The following is an 18427-nucleotide window of genomic DNA, read 5'->3' on the forward strand; positions in this document are numbered from 1 at the left end:
GACAAAGAGTCGTTGGCCGAAGAAAGAGAATTCTTGGCTAAAGACAGGGAATCCTTGAATACGGACAGAGAATTCTTGGCTAAAGAGAGGGAATCTTCGCATATGGACAGAGAAACATTGGCTAAAGAGAGAGAATCCTTGGATAAAGAAAATGAATTCTTGGTTAAAGAGAAGGAATCCTTGGATATAGACAAAGAGTCATTGGCCAAAGAAAGAGAATTCTTGGCTAAAGAGAGGGAATCTTCGCATATGGACAGAGAAACATTGGCTAAAGAGAGAGAATCCTTGGATAAAGAAAATGAATTCTTGGTTAAAGAGAAGGAATCCTTGGATATAGACAAAGAGTCATTGGCCAAAGAAAGAGAATTCTTGGCTAAAGACAGGGAATCCTTGAATAAGAACAGAGAATTTTTGGCTAAAGAGAGGGAATCTTTGTAAATGGACAGAGAATCATTGGATAAAGAGAGACAATCTTTGGTTATAGAGAGGGAATTCTTGGATACTAACAGAGTCATTGAATAAAGAGAACTATGCAAGTAGACAAGAAGAGCAGAAAAACTCAGGAAAAGACTCAGTACTGGGGAAAAACTGAAAACCTGGCTAAGGAGAGAGAGTCATTGTTTAAAGAAATAGACTCATGTACAGAGAGAGAATCCTTGGATACAGAGAAGGAATCGCTGGATACAGACAAAGAGTCATTGGTTAAAGAAAGAGAATTCTTGGCCAAAGAGAGGGAGTCCTTGAAAACAGAGAGAAGGTCATTGAAGAAAGAGACAAAGTCCTTGGGTAAAAAGAGACAATCTTTTACTCCAAAAGAAGAAGTTCTTGGTAAAGAAAAGAAATTTCAAGGTAAGAAAAAAAAATGACTTGTTTGGGCCCACTAAATTTGTTGAGGAAAAAGAAAATGTAGTCAAGAAGACAATACCAGGACACAGGTAACATGGCAAAGAAGGTTGTGCCACAAGATATATAGGATTTTTTTTGAGACATATGAATGAAGGACAATAAGTGACATAATCTCCTCCAGGGGAAAAGGATGGTCAGCCCTTGAAAGAATCAATGGAATCATTGACCTCCGGAGTAGAGAATCTCTACCTGTATTCATTTATTTAGCCTATCCCAAGGAGATCTCCCAGAGACTTGGGGCTCTGCTTAGCTTCTCTGCTTTCCAGGCCTATCTGGAGGCAGGAAAAATTCCCTCCTAGAGATGGCTAGGCCTAGACTTAGAAATCTGCTGACTTGTTTGGTTTTTTTTTTGCCCCTCTCCTTTCGCAACACAGGGCAGGTCCTTGAAATTGAGGATAAATGACTATGAATGAGTAAGAAAGGAAGGGAAGGAAGGAAAGGATCATGGCTTAGTGGATCAATGGATGGCCTACCTTTTTATCTTCTCTTGTTTCCTCTACCCTCATCCCAGGAAATGGGGCTGCATCCTGGTACTGGTTCTCCTGCTTGGGACCTGTGCCTATGAGCCACTGAGGGAGTCAGAGCTGAGATGAATCTGGCTTTCCTGGGGATCTCACCTAGAATCTAGAATCTGGAGCACTGGGTAGTGACCTGCAGTGGACACTTACCCAGGAATACGCAGATAGTCAGTTGCTCTGTCCCTCTGCATGGCCCTCCATGAGGATTATCAGCATAAAAGCTCTTATTGGCACTCTGACTGGTACTGTGATTGTTATAAATATTGCCCCTTTGTAGACAAATTAATAATAAGTTCCCCACATGGAGAAAATGCTTAATCACTTCCCTTTAAAAAATTTTTTTTTAAAAGAATGGTCTGGAGGTGTATCAGGGGTCTAGGAGACCTCAAGTGAAAGTGTATCCCGGTGGACAGATTAAAATCTCAATATTAGGTAAGATTTTTTTTCAAATGTTCGGAAAAAAAATCTACCAATCCCCATCCCCCCATTTTGAACTTCACCTTAGACTTATTCTTGACCTTGACCTTGACACCCATTCATCCTAGTTAAACTGCCCTGGCTGTCTGGGGGACAATAGCTGACCCTGAGGGTCTCCATCTACTTCCACTCCTTTTCTTGGACCTACAACAGATCCCAGAGACTAGGGGCTCTGCCTTTCCTGGTATGGCTGCAGGTAGGGAAAGGATTCTTTTCTCGAGAGAGCTAGGCCAGAAGTTAGAAGTCCTTGAACTTTCCTGGTTCTTGTCTCTCCATCCCTTTTCTCAGAACAGGTCAAGTCTCTGAAAATGAGGGTGAGTGAATGAGCTGAAAGAGTATTTGAGTTGATGCATGATGACCCTGGCTACTCTATTTCTTGTCTTTATCTTCCTCTTTTCCCCTCATGTCTCATTTCACTTATAATTTATGTAACTGAATCTTCATGAGCCCTAGAACTAGAGATGTAAAGATTTTTCAGAAGGGAAGAGTCAGTTGTTCAGTCAGTCAATAAACTTTTATTAAACACATACTATGTGCCAGGCACTGTGCTAAGTACTGGGGATACAAAAAGGGGAAGAAGACAGTCTCTTCCCTCAAGGAGCTCCCAATCTAATGGATGAATCAACAAGTAAAGAAATATATACAAACAAGCTATCCATAGGATAAACAGGAAATAATTAAAAAAGGGAAGGCACCAGAATTAAGAGTGGCTAGGAGAGGCTTCCTATAACAGGGGGATTTTAGTTAAGATCTAAAGGAAGCCAGGGGATCTAGGAGGTGGAGATGAGGAGGGAGAGTATTCTAGCAATGAGGGACAGCCAGAGAAAATTCCTGGAGCTGAGAGATGGAGTATCTTGTTCAAGGAGCAGCAAGGTGGCCAATGTCACTGGATCAAAGAGCATGTAGTGGGGAGCAAGGTGTAAGAAGACTGGAAATGTAGAAAGGGTCTGGGCTATGAAGGGCTTTGAACATCAAACAGGATTTTGTATTTGATCCTGTAGCTGATTGAGAGGGCAGGAAGAGGGGTGTTGTGTGATATGGTCAGACCTGTGCTTTAGAAAAATCACTTTGATGGCTGAATGAATGTAGGATGGGTTGGAGAGAGAAGAGACTTGAGGCAGACAGACCCCAAGCAGGCTGTTGCTATCGTTTAGATGTACAGTGAGAAAGCCTGCACCAGAATGGTGGCAATATCAGAGGACTGATGCAGAAGGAGGGACATTTGAGAGATGCTGCGAAGGAGGAATTGACAGGTTTTGAATATGAGGAGTTAGAGATAGTAAGGAGTTGAGGGACACCTAAGTTTCAAGCCTGAGCACTGGAAGGACAGTGTTGCCCTCTGCAATAAGAGGAAAGTTAGGAGGTGATGGGGGGGAGGTTTAGGGAGAAATATCATGAATTCACCTTTGAACATATTGAGTTTAAGATGTCTACTGGACAGCTAATTTGAAATGTCTGAAAGGAGGTGGGAGATGCAAGATTGGAGATCAGCAGAGAGATTAGGGCAAGACAAGTAGAGTTGAGAATCATCAGCCTTGGGGCAGCCAGGTTGCACAGTGGATAGAGCACTGGCTCTGGAGTCAGGAGGATCTGAGTTCAAATCTGGCCTCAGACACTTGGCACTTACGAGCTGTGTGACCTTGGGCAAGCCACTTAACCCCATTACCAAGCAAAAAAAAAAAAAAAAAGAATCATCAGCCTAGAGATGGTAGTTAAATCTAGGGGAACTGATGGGATTATCGAGTGAGGTAGTATAGAGGGAGAAGAGAAGAGGGGCCAAGATAGAACTGTGAAGGACACCTTATTTAGAGGGCATGATCTGGGGGAGGATCTAGCAAAGGAGACAGAGAAGAATCAGTCAGACAGGTGGGAGGAAAACTAAGAGAGAATGGTGTCCCAAAACTGTAGAGAGAAGAGAAGATCAAGGAGAAAAGGGTGAGTGATAATGTTAATAGCTGCAGAGAGTTCAAGGACAATGAGGATTGAGGGAAAACCATTAGACTTGGCAATAAGGAGAGCATTGGTAACTTTGAAGAGAATATTCTCAGTGAAATGATGAGGGCATAGGGATGTGAAGGATAGAACCAGCTAGGGTGTTTGGAAGAATTAATGATCTCTTAATTTTCAGTGTTCCTTAGAGTATGAACTTCTTTTTATTTCTTTTTTAGTTACTCTCCAGGAAGAAATTGGTAAGTTTCATTTTTTCTTTTAAATCTGACTCTGGTGCATGGAGCACTGGCCCTGAAGTCAGGAGGACCTGAGTTCAAATCTGGCCTCAGACTCTTAACATTCCCCAGGTGTGTGACTCTGGCAAGTCACTTAACCCCAACTGCCTCACCAAAAAAAAGTCTGATTCTGCTTTTATGACCCTTCTCTGATAAGTGATTTCTGGTTTTGTCTCATGTGTGTATGTCTCTCTCTTTCTGTGTGTTCCTTTTTAGAGAGAAGAAAGGTTCTGTACGAGGCAGGTGGGTGACCCTGATATTTTCTCTTAATTCCCAGAGAAAGGAAAATACATATTATTGCTATAGGATTGAAGATGAAGAGCCTAAGGGGAAGGTTAGATCTCTTAATCTTGTTTCTAACCAAGGCAACATGATAAAAGGGAAATAGCTTTGTGTTTTCAGTCAGGAGATTTAGGTTCTAATCTGGAGTGTGCTACTAAAAGTTTAACTGCTAGTCCTCCAGAAAAAAGGTACATGCCATACTTTTAAGTTTAATGTGCATTATTAACATTTTCCCATCTCTTTCTTAAGCCTTTACAATAGACAAGACAATATGATTTTTGCTGATTTCTGAAGTATAAATGCTCACACTAAAAATTTAACAATTGACTCTGAGATCTGGTATGAGCTGGCTCCAGCTCATCTCTGGCCTTGGGCAAGTCACTCAACCTCTCTGCTTCTCAGTTTCCTCATCTGTAAAATGAGGGGTTTAGATGAGATAAACAAGAAGATACATTCCTAGGGTATTTCTAGGAGTCCCAGATGACTCTCTGTTATCACCTCTGCACATGGGGGTGCAGATAGTGAGAGGAAAATGCAGGTTAGGCCACAGAGTTTAAAAAAACAGTCAAGCACTAAAATGTGTGTGACACTAATAAGACAATATTTAGGCTTCAAAAATTTGGTTTTCCCTTCCTCCCATTCACATCTGTCAGGGCACTGATGAAAAACTTTCCTCTCTATCCCAAATAATTTTTTCTTTGTGCTTGTCTGTTTCTTCATCAGATTGGAGAAAGGCCCACCTCTATGCTGGTAAGTGATGCTATTATTCTCTCTTGTCTGTCCTCATCAACACAGGGATTAGACTTATTCTATATAGCTCCAGAGAGCATTGTGGTGGTAATAGGGAGAGCAGGGGAATGACATGGCCAGACATAGGCTATAGAAAAATCACCTTGGCAGCTGAATAGAGAATGGAGCTGAAATAGATTAGGTCTAGGGAGATTAGTTAAAAAGCTATTGCAAGAGTCTGAATGCTGAACTAGGGTTGCAGACATCTGAGTGAAAGGAAGGGCAAATATATGAGGGATGTTGTGAATAAGAAAAGGTCATTAGATTTGGTAATTAAGAGGGCACTGATAACTTTGGAGAAGGCAGTTTCAGTTGAATGATGAGGTTGGAAGTCATATGAGGCAGCTAGGTGGCAAAGTAGAAAGAGCACTGGTCCTGGAGCCAGGAAGACTTGGGGGCAAACCTGATTTCAGATACTTACTAGCAGTGTGACCCTAGGCAAGCTACTTATCCTGTTTGCCTTAATTTCTTCAAGTATAAAATGGGGATAATAACAGCATGAACATTGCAGAGATGTGAGGATTAACAGAGATACTATTTGTAAAGTGCTTATCACAGTGCCTGGCATATGATAGACACTATATAAATGCTTCCACCCTTTTCCCTTTCCCATATTTTAAAGGGTTTTGAAGAGAGTGAGAGGAGAGGAAATAGAGGCCCCAACTGTAGATGTAGATGAAGAGGAACTGAGTCACAAACAGCAGGAGAGCTATGGGATTGGGCTGGTAGGAATGGTAAGATCAAGGGAGGGTTTCTTAAAGATGACGTGGGTGTTTTTAGCCTGCATGGAAGGAATCTATAGATTGGGAGAGGCTGAAGATAAAAATGTATAGAGATAATAATAGGAACAACTTGTTGGAGGAGTTGGAAGGATAGACGATCAAGGACACTTCCCAAGTAGTTTGCCTTGGCCAGAAGGGCCACCTCTTGATCTGAGACTCCAGGGAAGGAGGAGATAGGGAAAATATCTGAATGTTTTAATAGGAGGAGAATGGGGTGGCATAGGAGGTTGAGGAGAGGAGAAGAGTTATTGTTATTACTCCCCTTCCTTGATCATAGCCTGGAGCATTACTCTCATTTGTAGGGCACCAAACTTTAGAATGAACAGACAAGCTGGGCACAGCCAGAGGAAAATGATCGTTGATGGTGAGAGCACAGGAATCCTTACCATGTGAAGAACAGTTAAAGGAAATGGAGAGGAAAAGACTTATAGGGACATAATCTTAGTCTTCAGGTATTTGATTATCTATTGTGAGGAAGAAAGATTAGTTTTGTTTTGCCTGACCCAGGAGGACACGGCTAAGAGCAAAGGGGGGTGGTTGGCAGAATAAGGAGTTCCTGGCTAACAATTAGAGCTACTCCAAAGCAGAATGAACTAGTTACAGAAGTAGAGAATTCTCCATAGGTAACAGTCTTCAAGCTGAAGCTGGACAACCACCTGTCCAGGATATTGTAGAAGGAATTACTGCTCAAGTAGAGGACAAGATGACTTCTGAGCTGCCTTCCAATTGTGGGGCTCTATGAGGAGAGAATTCTTGAGCTGAATCTTGGAGGACAAGGATATGGAGGATATGGGAAGGAAGAGATAGTGATGGGGGTGGTGGTGGTATGGTGGGGTAAAAGGGAATAGGAATTGAATAAACCAAAGACTTGGAGAAATAGAGCACATGCAGAAAATGTAGTAAGTCCTGAAAAAGTATTGAAGAAAGGGAGCTGATAAAGATCCCTCTCCTCTCCCTCCCTCCCAAATCTGGGTCTTCATTCTTTCTCATCCCACTCAGACCATGCTGAGTAATAGGTATATGGTTTCCTATGAGGACAGTTTACAGAAGATGCTCTCCTCACAATTTTCCCAAACTAGAGGGAAATCCTGTAAGAATAGAGCAGTGGGGAGAGAGAAGATCTTCATTCAGGGTATTTTCAGAAAGCTTTCTTGGGAACACTACCCTTTAGGAAAAGATCATGAAAATAGAAGCTGAGCAAATCCATGAACCCCTCAGAAGGTATGTTGTGAGGCTCTTCTCATTGCGTATTTGTGCTGTTTCTTTTCAGACTGGAGGAAAGAACAGTTCCAGGCAGGTGAGTAACTTGAGTTTTCCTTTTAAGTCTCAGTCCCATTGCTTTGTTGATAAGTGGAGGGGAGTAGATTAGGAGAGGATGTTCTTATTTTGCAACAAATAGAGGGACTTCCAAAGATAGGAGAGAATGGGGGAGGGAAGAGGGCACTTCCTTAATACATTTTTCCAGACTCCTAACCCTAAGAGATAAGAAGGTAGCTCTTTGGGGAGGGTAAGCACAGGTGCACCAAATTCCACGTAGATGTCAATGAAGTAAGAGCAGCCAGAGACCTGATGATCATCACAATTGCCCAAGATCCTTTTCCTGGCTCTTAATACTTCATTAATTTATCTAAGTCATACCTCTATGATTATTGAGGCCAAGTTGAATTAGGCAACTATCCTTGAGAATCACTAGAAATTCTCCAGACTGTGTTGGCTCCATACCCCTCCTTAGAGTCAAGCACATCTCAGTGACACCTTGCAAGTCCCCTGGGCCTTCTTGTCCCCTACATCATTGAAACTGTTGTATTTAAAATTGTTCAATCTGCAAGTAAAACCATTGAGGCAGAGCTATGAGCCAATTGCACTTTATTAAAAGGTCCATGGTCCCTTATAATGAAGTGGACCTCAGATCTTCCTCACAATGTGAGATGTCCCCTTCCTCCAGGTACTTGGTTTTATAGTGCTTGATACCCAGACAATACAGGTGGAACAAACCAAAAATACAGAATCTCATTGGTTGGTAGAACTTGCTCTTGACCCTCTAGGAGGCTCTACACAAAGTACAGAATCCCACTGGTTGACAAGCAGACTAATGAGCAGACCCTAACATACCTATCTTGACTTATCAGGAGGTCCTGTTGAGCACACCCATGAAATGGTAGAAATGCAGAACACAGGCCGGCAACCAGGGCCACTTGGTGGTCGAGTGCTCATGGTCATCTCCCCATATTGGGCAATATAGGGATGACAAGGGATGGAGGGGCAACAAAAATAGGTTGGGGGCTTTCCATGTAATTGAGTCACTTCCACCACACTGGGCTTGGTCACCATAATAAGGAAAAACAAGAGTAGAGGTCCTCTAATTAGCTTCCTATGATTAAGTAAGTGAACTTACAATCTGCAGTTTATACCTCTGAGGCCTAATATCAGAACTTGTAATCACTAGGCCTATGAAATCATATAAAACTGACTAATACTGATTGAAATAAAATGGGATTCCCACAAAATAAGGGCCCAATAATCATCTATCACAGGACTGATCCAGCATTAACCTCATGGCTCTTTTTGCAATGCATGTGACTTTGGATCCAGACACAGCACATCCAGAACTTATTTTATCTGAGGAATGGAGATGTGTTATCCGGGGATAAAGTCCTCAGAATTTCCCTGACACTGCTAAGAGATTTGACTCTCTGCCTTGTGTTCTGGGCCAAGAGAAAATCACCTCGGGGAGACATTACTGGGAGGTAGAGGTTGGAAACAGAGGTGACTGGGATTTGGGTGTTTGTAGAGAGGATGTGAAAAGGAAAGGAGAAATCACAGTGTCCTCTGAGAATGGCTTCTGGGCTCTCAGGCTATATAATGACAAATATTGGGCCCTCTTTTACCCTTCAACTTGCCTCTCCTTGAGACAGTCCCCTCACAAAGTGGCCATTTTTGTAGACTATGATTTTGGAGATGTCTCATTCTACAATCTGAATGATGGGTCCTATATCTATAATTTTACTTCAGAGTTCTTTTTTGGGCCCCTCTGCCCTTACATTAGGCTTTGGTCATGTGACCAAGCTCCTGTGACTGTCTGTCCAGAGCCTTAGAAAAATTTCCTATCTCTACCTACCTGCCTTCCCTGTGGTTCTGGAAGGTGTGTGTGTGTATGTGTGTGCTTAAATCCTTACACCAAGTTCCATCCTTGTTCCCTTCTGTGTCCAATTGAAGTCAGACAGTGGGTACCACTTTTCCTTTCCAATTTTGTTTCTGACTCTCTTGTGTTACAAAATAAAGTTCAATTGGTTTTTACAGTGCTTTAAAAGTTTATTCTTTTATGTTATTTCTCCATCAGTCTGTTTCTTCCTTGCTCTCCATGCAGGGTATGATGCCAGAAGAAAGGAAACCTTCCTTTGGGCTCTTTATGTGTCAGGAAAAATAACACTTAAAGTTTTGTTTCAAGGGTCTTCTCTCTCCGTTTACTCCTCTTAATTATAAGAGCATAGGATTCCAGGACTTTGAAGAGAAAGAATCCTTAGAGATCATCTAGAATCAGGTCTATTAATCAAATTTTTCTCCTTAATAGTATTTTATTTTCCCAATTACATGTAAATATAGTTTTCAACATTCATTTTTGTAAAATTTTGAGTTCCACATTTTTCTCCCTCTCTCCTTTCCTTTCTCCTTCCCCAAGACAGCAAGCAATCTGATACAAGTTATACATGTACAATTATGTTAAACATATTTTCTCATTGCTCATGTTGTGAAAGAAGAATCAGAACAATAGGGAAAAGCAACGAGAAAGAAAAAATAAAAAACAACAACAAAAACGTGAAAATAGTATGCTTCTATCTGCATCCAGACTCCATAGTTCTTTCTCTGGATGTGGTTAGCATTTTCCATCACCAGTCTTTTGGAATTGTCTTGAATCATTGTATTGCTGAGAAGATCCAAGTCTATCATGGCTAATCATTGCGCAATGTTGCTGTTACTGTGTATGATGTTCTCCTGGTTCTGCTCACTTCACTCAGCATCAGTTCATATAAGTCTTTCCAGGTTTTTCTGAAATCTACCTGCTCATCATTTTTTATAGCACAATAGTATTCAGCTATTCCCTAATTGATGGGCATCCCTTCAATTTTCAATTCCTTGCCACCACAAAAAGAACTGCTATAAATATTTTTGTACATGTGGGTCCTTTCTCATTTTTTATACTCTCTTTGGGATACAAACCTAGTACTAGTATTGCTGGATCAAAGGGTGTGCACGGTTTGGTTGCCCTTTGGGCATAGTTCTTAATTGCTCTCCAGAATGGAGATACAAAATAAGAAAAGAAAAAAAGTATTTCCACGTGCACAGCAGAACATGAGAGGATTCAAAATATACAGCAATAAATTTCCATTTCAAGAAAGTGTATATGATAAATATACACATTGTGTTCACAGTTGTCTATCTTTATTTCCTTGTAAGTTTTCTTTTGTTCTCTACTGTGCACTTTTTAGTTTATTCTTTTTTTCTCCCCTTCTCCCCCCTAGGCTACAATTAAGTAAGGATATGTTTATGTACACACACACATACATATATACATACATATACACACCTAAATACATACTTATATACATATATGTAGACACATATACATCTAAATAGATACCTAAATACATACACACACACATATATACATATCTATACCTATACATACACTTACATACACATGCATATACTTAGATATCTATAATCATATTCATATATAGACATATACATTCATATGCATCTATATAAGACCCTACTATACTTGTTTGTCCTCTACTTCTCTGAGGTTGGAAAACATCTTCCTTCATGAGTCCAAGTCTTTCCATACTTTTCTAAGTCTACCAATTCATCATTTCCTACACCACAGCAATATTCTAACCTTATACTGTTTAGTTATTTTAAACAGTCTAAAACAATATTAATATGACTGACATATACTGCATGATTACTACCCCTGTTTTTTTTCCTAATAAATTCTACTTCTCATTTATTTTGTGTGTATCTCCTATTTCCTATCCCTCTTGATTTCTCTACTCCTTTGAGTCTTTGTGACAGCATTTGGATTTTTCTTGGCAAAGATACTGGACTGGTTTTACTGTTTCCTTCTCCAGCTCATTATACAGATAAAGAACTAAGGCAAAGGGGGTTAAGTGTCTGAATTAGTAAGTGTCTGAGGCCAGATTTGAACTCAGGAAGGTGAGTCTTCCTGACTCCAGGCCCAGTACTCTGTCTACTGTGCCATCTAATTGCCCATAACTTTTATATGCATTGGGAAACCAAAAAATTGTGTTACTTACTTTATTTCAATATTCGTTTTATTGCAGTGGTCTGGAACCAAACCCACAATATTTCTGAGGTACGCTTATATTCCTGATCAAACTCCTGTCCCCACCACTGTTTAAATTGGAAGACAAAAAGAAAAGAAAAGCAACTTCTCCTATACATTTTCTTATGGACAGGTAGATCAGTGGGGTTGGGTGAGATATCCCTGCAGGCTCCTTCAGGCCCCACAGAACAATTGATCACAGGGGAAACAGAAGGTTTAAAGGGATGTGCCCTAAATACTGAAGGCAGGAATCACTCACCTTTTGTTGGTTCTGTAGGGCTAATGTTAGCTTTGATAACATTAGGAAAAAGCTCATAAGCTCATTCTTCAGAAGGTTTCTCCCTCCCTTTACCATCTCCACAGATGAGTGATTTTGTCTCTAATGTGTGTCTGTTTCTCACTTCTTCTGTCTCTTACGCATAATGTACTTTAGAAGTTCATTGAGGACAGGGACTGTTTCAGCTTTTTGTACATGTCCCCAGCACTTAGCTCAGGGCTAGCATATGTAGCAGGCACATTAATGTATAATGAATTTAATCATGTTGAGTTTTCTCCATCTTTTTCTCTGCCTAAAGCAAATCTGTAGAAATGGAGAGGTGAAGAGTGAGAATGTCTCTATAACTGCCCAGAGGAGAAGAGACTGACCAGAGGACTCTAGAGTGACAATGTATTTGCCCGGCTTGTCCCAGTAGGGAATTTCATCATGGTCTGATACTTCTAAAGACAGCCAAATTTCCCTTTTCCTTTTGCTCCTCACTTTCTAAATAGCCTTCTGCTTAAAGAGATTCTTGGAATGCTATGATACTGCAAGTGAAGAAGGGGAGACTGATGAGTATGTGTGGATTTATGTTTTTTTAATGGCAGTTCTGTCCCACACAGAAATGAATAAAGTGGTGTGAGGTTTATAATTGAGCCTTGGGTGAATTTGGTTACTCTGAGCCTGTTGCCTTTGAACCTTATTATCCTTGAATGAAAACCAATGACATTCTGAGATACCACATCCTGGATTCTTGGAAACCACCATATCACAACTTTCTGAAAGGCCCAGTAAGAAAAACCTCAGAGATGATTGTTTCAAAGTTCTTTGTCATTGATTTAATGATAATCATAAAAGAATTAATGGTTCAGTCCAAAAGTCCTGTTCCTACTTTTATTTTTTTCATTTTTTCTCACTGAGCCCTATAGTGGATAGAAAGCCAGAAGGACCTGGGTTCAAATCCTGGTTCTGATACATACTGTCTATGTGAACCTGGGCAAGTCATTTAACTTCTCGGGGCTCTAAGCAACTCTCTAACACTATAACTTGCAGAGTAGAGGTAGACCTGCATTAAAAGATGAAGCCCCTCATCTCATTGCTCATATCAATGAAGTCACAGGTCTAGTCCCTAACCACTACACACACACACACACACACACACACACACACACACACACACACTAAAAATAATGCTTGCTTAGCTGGTAAGCAAACAGGACTTGCTGTCAGTTTTTTGGCTTTCCTTCTGACTTTGGGTGGAGCTCCCCTGCCTTTCTCTCTCTTTTAAAATAACATTTTATTTTTTTCCAAATTACAGTCATCAGGGGAAGCTAGGTGGCGCGGTGGATAGAGCACCAGCCCTGAAGTCAGGAGGACCTGAGTTCAAATCCGGCCTCAGATCATACACTTGACACTAGCTGTGTGACCCTGGGCAAGTCACTTAACCCCAATTGCCTAAAAACAAAAAACAAAACAACAACACCAAATTACAGTCATCTTCCAGATGAATTTTGCTATTATTTTTTCTAGCTTTATAAAATTTTTTTTGGTAGTTTGATTGGTATGGTAATGAATAAGTAAATTAATTTAGGTAGAATTGTCATTTTTATTATATTGGTTCAGCCTACCCATGAACATTTTTCCAGTTGTTTACATTTGACTTTATTTGTGTGAAAAGTATTTTATAATTGTGTCCATATAGTTCCTGAGTTTGTCTTGTTAGGTAGACTCCCAAGTATCTTATATTGTCTACAGTTAACTTTATTTTTTTATTTTTATTTTTAGGCAATAGGGGTTAAGTGACTTGCCCAAGGTCACACAGCTAGTAAGTGTCAAATGTTTGGTCTGAGGCTGGATTTGAACTCAGGTCCTCCTGACTTCAGGGCCAATGCTCTATCCACTGTGCCACCTAACTGCCCCTATAGTTACTTTAAATGGATATATTTGTCTACAATTCCTTTAAATGTTACTCTATTTCTCTCTCTTGCTGCTGGACTTTGTTGGTGAAATATAGAAATCTGATGATTTATGTGGGTTTATTTTATATCCTGCACCTTTGCTGAAGTTGTTTATTATTTTAACTAGGTTTTTAATTGATTCTCTAGAATTCTCTAAGTATGCTATCATATCGTCTGCAAAGAGTGGTAGTTTTGTTTCCTTATTGCCTATTCTAATTCCTTTAATTTCTTTTTGTCCTCATTGCTATAGCCAGCATTTCTAGTACAATGTTGAATAATAGTGGTGATAATAGGCCTCTTTGCTTCATCCCTGACTTTATTGGGAAAGCTTCTAGCTTACCCCCATTACAGATAACGTTTGCTGATGGTTTTAGATAGATACTACTTATCATTTTAAGGAAAGCTCCATTTATTCTTATGCTCTCTAGTGTTTTTAATGGGAATGGGTGCTGTATTTTGTTAAAGGCTTTTTCTGCATCTGTCAAGATCATCCTATGATTTCTGTTGGTTTTCTTATTGGTATGGTCAATTATGCTGATAGTTTTCCTAATATTGAACAAGACCTGCATTCTTGGTATAAATCTCACCTGCTCATAGTATGTGGTCTTTGTGATATATTGCTGTAATCCCCTTGCTGGTATTTTTATTTAAATTTTTTGCCTCAATATTCATTAGAGAAATTGGTCTATAATTTTCTTTCTCTGTTTTTGCTTTTCCTGGTTTAGGTATCAGCACCATATTTTTGTCATAAAAGGAATTTGGTAGGACTCTTTTGCCTATTTTTTTCAAATAGTTTACATAGTATAAGAATTAATTGTTCTTTAAAGATTTAATAGAATTCACTCATGAATCAATCTGGTCTGGGGATTTTTCTTAGGGAGTTCATTGATGACTCATTCAATTTCTCTTTCTAAGATGGGTTTATTTAAATATTTTATTTCTTCTTCTTTTAATCTGGGCAATTTATGTTTTATAAATATTCATTCATTTCATTTAGATTGTCATATTTATTGGCATATAATTGAGCAAAATAGCTCCTGCTTTAATTTCCTCTTCATTGTTGAAGAATTCACTCTTTTCATTTTGGTTATTGGTAATTTAGTTTTCTTCTTCTTTTTTTTTTGTTTTTTGGTTTTTTTAGGCAATTGGAGTTAAGTGACTTGCCCAGGGTCACACAGCTAGTCAGTGTCAAGTGTTTGGTCTGAGGCCGGATTTGAACTCAAGTCCTCTTGACTTCAAGGCCAGTGCTCTATCCACTGTGCCACTTAGCTACCCCTCTTCTTTCTTTTTTTAAAAAATCAAATTAACCAGTGGTTTATCTATTTAATTGTTTTTTTCCCCATAAAGCCAGCTCCTAGTTTTATTTATTAATTCACTATTTTTTCCTCAATTTTATTAATCTTTCCTTTGATTTTCAGAATTTCCAGTTTGGTGCTTAATTGGAGATTTTTAATTTGACCTTTTTCTAGTTTTTTTTTTTTTAGTGGCATGCCCAGTTGCATGATGTGCTCTTTCTTTATTTTGTTGACGTATTCACTTGGAGATATACATTTTTGCCTAAGTACTGCATCCCATAAATTTTGGTATGTTGTTTCATTGTTGTCATTCTCTTTAATGGAATTATTGATTGTTTCAATGATTTGTTCTTTGACCTACTCATTCTTTAAGATTAGAATATCATTCCCAGTCAATTTTAAATCTTTCTGCGGCTGTTTATTAAATGTAACTTTTATTGCATTATGATCTGAAAAGGATGCATTCAATATTTCTGCTTTTTTGCATTTGATTATGATTTTAATGCCCTAATACACAGTCAGTTTTTGTGTAGGTGCCATGTACCACTGAGAAAAAGATATATTCCTTTCTATTCCCATTTGGTTTTCTCTAGAGGTCTATCATATTGAACTTTTCTAAAATTCTATTTAGTTCCTTAACTTCTTTCTTGTTTATTTTTTGGTTAGATTTAGCTAGTTCTGGGAGGGGAAAGTTAAGGTCCCCTGCTAGTATAGTTTTACTGTCTATTTCCTTTTGTAACTCACTTAATTTCTCCTTTAGAAATTTGGATGTTATATCATTTGGTGCAAACATGTTTAGTATTGATATTACTTCATTGTCTATGGTACCTTTTAGCAAGATGTTTTCTTTCTTGTGTTTTAAATTAGAGTGGTTTTTTGCTTTTTTTCTGAGATCATAACTGTTACCCCTGATTTATTTATTTTTTATTTTTTTAAACTTTTTTTATTGCTTCATAATAGATTCTGCTTCAGCACCTTATCTTTACTCTGTGTGTGTCTCTCTGTTCCAAATGTGTTTCTTGTAAACAACATATTCTAGAATTCTGGCTTTTAAACCACTCTGCTGTCTGCTTCTGTTTTATAGGTGAGTTCACCCCATTCACATTCAGTTATGATTACTAACTGTGTATTTCCCTTCATCTTATCTTTCCTTCATTTATCTTTCTCTCTCTCCTTTGATCCTGTCCCTCACTAGTGTTTTGCTTCTGACCACCACCTACCCCAATCTGCCCTTCTTTTTTTTAAAATCAGTGCTTCCCTTCTGTTATCTCCCTTGCCTCTTCCCTATAGTGTAAGATAGATTTCTATACCCAATTAAGTATGTATGTTATTCCCTCTTTGAGCTGATGAGTATGAAAGTTAGATTCAAGCAATGCCTACCTCTCCCAATCTTTCCCTCCACTGTAATAGATCCTTCATTCCTCTTCATGTGAGATTTTACCCCATTCTACCTCTCCCTTCCCTCTTCTTCCAGTGCAGTTCTTTTCTCACCCCTTAATTTTCTTTTTTGTTTGTTTGTTTTTTGATCTTATCCTATCAAAGTCAGCTTATACCTGCACTCTCTGTCTATATATATTTCTAACTTTGGATCTCTTTTTTGGGTGCATAACTTTACCCCAGCCCTTCCTTTCTAGGGAGTGATTTTCTTTTTAACTTTGGTCATATGGACTTATTCCAGCCAGCTATGGAAAAATTACTGACCCAGAGACATCTTAGTGAAAGTATTCTGTATGTTCTGGGAAGTTGTTAAAAATAAAACACAGAGGAAGAGAGAGGGAAAACCAATTGATTATGGCCAGATAAAGAGATCTCAGAGTTCTTGAACATGGAGGTGGTGCATTTGTGGGTGGTGGGAAGACCAAGAGCAAAAAAGCAGCTGTCAGAAAATGCCCCCCTTTTCTATAAAAAGTAGAGTAGATCATGGGAAGTGAGTAGATTGAGGAAGTGAATGTTTTGTGTGTTTGGAGGAGTGTCAGTATGTATACTGAAGTTCTCCAGTATGAGGGAAGGAGTTGGAGAGGATAGTAGATGCATGATATTTTTTGATTAGAGTATTAATTTTAACCATTTTTGGGGTTAAAAACTCATAACCATAGCTATTAAAGTGCTTGATACTCTCTTTCTTTTTAAAACTGCCACAACTTTTAACATTCAAGTTGTATTATCATTTTGAATTTCTTTGTGGTATGTGTTATCAGATGTTCATTTTACCCTAACACTAATTCTAACCCTAATTCCATTTCTAGTCCTCATTCTAACTGTGTTTCTAATCATAATTCTAGCTCTAACCCTAATTTCCAACACTAATTCTATTTTCTCACTTTAATTCTGTTTCTCACAAACTTCCTTTTTTTGTCTCTAAAAATATTTGTTGTATGGAATGACTCTCTGGGAAGACAGTATGCTAGGGTGGAAATTATGGTGATGTTAAAAAATAAAAGACATCAGTTAAAACTTATTTTGAAAACTTAAAAAAAAGATACAGAAGGAATAGTTATGTACTACTGATATTTATCTTTTAAAGTAGACTTTTATTGACATATTTTGTATATATTATATATTGTATATATTATATGGATTTCCTCCTGGATTCCATTCTTTGTCTACTTTCAAAGAGTCATTCTTTATAGATTTTTTTAAAAAAGAGAACAAAAATAAGAGAATATAAAAAATTCAGGATAACCAAATCTATATATGGAATAAATCTGACATTATATTCAGTGTTTGCTACCCATGTTCCTGCTACCTCTGCAAAGATGTAGGGGATATGTTTTCTGATATCTCTTCATTTGGGTCAAGCTGATTTTTTCACTTTTTTTTTTGGTGAGGCGATCGGGGTTAAGTGACTTGCCCAGGGTCACACAGCTAGTAAGTGTTATGTGTCTGAGCCTGGACTTGAACTAAGGTCCTTATGACTCCAAGGCTGGAGCTCTATCCACTGTGCCACTTAGCCGCCCCGATTCTTTACACTTTTGCACCATATATTTTCATTTTGAGGGATTGTTGTTTTATCAACATGCATTGTTGTAATCATTTATGTACATTGTTTTCTTAACTTTGCCCTTTTCACTCTGCATCAATTTACGTAGATGTTTCCATTCCTCTCTGTATTTATCACATTCTCATTTCTTACGACATAGCAATATTCCATGACATTCATGTGCCACAATTTATTTAGCCATTCCTGAATCCATGGGCATCTACTTTTTTTCCAGTTCTTTGTCAGCACAAAAGAAGCTATTGTAAGTATTTCAGCATATATAGAGCTTTCATTTTTGTAAGTGGCCTCTTTGGGGCATATGCCTATCAATGAATTATGTGAATCCAAGGTTATGAACATTTTAGCCACTTTATTTGCATAATTCCAATTTTTTAATCCAAAATGGAGAGTGGCCATATATGTCTGTTAATATGTTGTTTATATGTTTGGGATACTAAACTCTTGTCAGAGAAATTTGATATAATGTTTTTTTTCTCATTCATCCATTTCTCTTCTTAGCCTAGATGCATTCATTTTATTTGTGCAAACACTTTCAGTTACATGTAATCAGTTATCTGTTTTATCTTTTATAATGGTCTCTATCCCTTGTTTGTT

At 38.5% G+C, this 18427-nt stretch overlaps 1 pseudogene; it reads left to right on the plus strand.

The window, feature by feature from the left end:
* Positions 1-9074, plus strand: part of LOC114053565 — a 73142-nt pseudogene extending 64068 nt beyond the window's left edge.
* The last annotated feature ends 9353 nt before the right edge of the window (positions 9075-18427 follow it).

This window comes from Vombatus ursinus, unplaced genomic scaffold, assembly GCF_900497805.2.
Source record: "Vombatus ursinus unplaced genomic scaffold, bare-nosed wombat genome assembly UNPS02014811.1, whole genome shotgun sequence".
NCBI classification, from domain to species: Eukaryota; Metazoa; Chordata; class Mammalia; order Diprotodontia; family Vombatidae; genus Vombatus; species Vombatus ursinus.